Below are 2,136 nucleotides of genomic sequence, written 5' to 3'. Positions count from 1 at the left end.
TTCAAAGCCTTTGATTTAAATCCTTGAACCACAAAAACTGAAAAACAAACAAAATAGGGTTACTGGGGTATGCCTGTTATCTGAGTATGCTACAGCCTGAGGCAGGAGGATCCACCCAAGTTCTTTGGTAGCCCAGCCTTCTTAGTGAGTTCAAACATAACCTAAACTATTTTGTGTGACACTACCTTTAAAAGCAAAAGAAATCACCACAAAGCATCAATGACAACAAAATCCACGCACAACAAAGCGATACTTTGAAGTGCTAGTGTAAAATATTTTGGAGATGCTTTGTAACATGTGTGTGTCATATGTTGTGTTAGGTATGACTTTGGCTTCAAGTCACAGCTTTAGATCTTGCTTCTCCACTCTCTTTTGCATTTTGTTGATGTTGAGACACGATCTCATTATGTTCCAGTCTCATGTAGACTTTACAATTCTCCTGTTATCACCTCATGTGCAAGTAACATTTGACACATGGGTAAATACACCTCCTTAAGTGAAATTTTATTCTGCTCCATTTTAATTCTATTTGCATATTTATTTTCAGAGAGCCATTATACTTCAGATTTCCCTTGACCTTGTGTACTCCAAAGTGGACTAAAACTCAGTGATCCTAATGTCTCACCTTCTGCAGTGATGGGATTGCAGGTGTACAACAACAGCTCAGATTATTTTTTTTAATAGTACAAAATGGTTAACGAGCAAATGCATCTTAGCAAATATGTAACTGCCACAGAGATGGGGTGGGGCGAGGGGGGTGGTGGGAATAGGGGTCACTACCTAGGAAACTGTCTGGGGGCAGGGCAGGCCGGACAGGGTTCTGAGGTTTGTCCCTTTTGAACATAGAAACATACTACGTTCTTGCCCAGGAAGAAAGGGAGGGGAGCTTATGGCAAGGGGCCGGGCCCCACCTGCGCTCTACCGAGCACCACCGGCGGCCCCGTCCCTGTGTCTGTGGATGCATGTGTCTCCTGTGGGCTGTGTGGGCTTCCTGTCCCCTTCCCCCACTCCATTTCACCCCTGCCATCCAGCCACTGGCTGTCCCTGCTGTCACTCCTGCTCAGGTCTTAAGAGGAAACGGTGGGGCAGGTAGGAGGCTCCGCCTCGTTCACCAGCCCTCTGCTGCCTCTACCAGAAGTCCCGGCGGTGATAGGAGTCAGGGTCACAGTACTTCGTGAGAACCACTCTGTTGGCGAACTTGCGGCCCGTCAGGCCCTGCATGGCTTTCTGGCAGTCAAACACGGAGGTGAACTCCACGAAGATCTTTCCGCAGCCGGGCACCTCCACACCATCCACAGGCCTGGGAATCTCTATGGACTTGACTAGCCCGTACTTGCCGCACTCCTCCCGCACGTCCTCCACGATCTCCTCATACTCCTCCTCATCCAGCAGCTCCTCGGACAGCACCATGTTCATGAGGCACAGGACCTCGGTCGGGTGGCCGCCCACCTGTACCTGAGAGCTCACCAGGCCCGGCGGCACTTGCAGGGTCACGGGGGTCTGGCTGATGGTGCTCGTGACATTCTTGGCTCCCGCAGTCACCCTCTGGGCCAGCAGCTTCTTGTCCCCCAGCTGCATACCGTTCAGCTCTGCGATGGCCTGGTCAGTGACGCTGATGTCCATGTACTCACAGAAGGAGTAACCCTTGGAGAGCCCTGTGGCACTGTCCTTGATCAGGCTGAAGGCTTTGAGAGGCCCAAAGGATGCCAGCAACTCTTTTACCTGGTCATCATTCAGGTGGTTGGGCAGACCTCCAATCAACAGCTTCTGGGCAGAGTCAGGGACCACGGTGGACACTTCTCCAGGCACGTAGACCGACAGGTTCTCTGAAATGCCTGGCAGGGGCTGGTAGTCATGAGGCCTGCGGATCCTCAGTGCCTGGCCTTGGAAGATGATGCCATCAAAAGCCACCGCCTGGGTTGTCTCGTCCACTGAGCGGAACTCCAAAAAGGCAAAGTTCTTGGCCTGGTTGATCTGCACAGCCAATACCGGCTGGCCATGAAACTGAGTCAACGCCCCCAGGTGCATCTGGGCATTGAAGAAATCCATCATGGCCTCCTCAGTGGTGCCAAAGGGGATGTTGCCCACATAGAGGCGCCGGGCCTTTCTGGTCATCTGCTTCCCAACCGGGGGCAC

At 52.0% G+C, this 2,136-nt stretch overlaps 1 pseudogene; it reads right to left on the bottom strand.

The window, feature by feature from the left end:
• Positions 1 to 1,128: 1,128 nt before the first annotated feature.
• On the bottom strand, positions 1,129 to 2,136 carry LOC101570666 (annotated as a pseudogene).

Source organism: Octodon degus, unplaced genomic scaffold, assembly GCF_000260255.1.
Source record: "Octodon degus isolate 3935 unplaced genomic scaffold, OctDeg1.0 scaffold00343, whole genome shotgun sequence".
In the NCBI taxonomy this organism is placed as follows: domain Eukaryota; kingdom Metazoa; phylum Chordata; class Mammalia; order Rodentia; family Octodontidae; genus Octodon; species Octodon degus.
The sequence above is the reverse complement of the archived record's forward strand: the minus strand, read 5'-3'. Positions and strand labels throughout refer to the sequence as shown.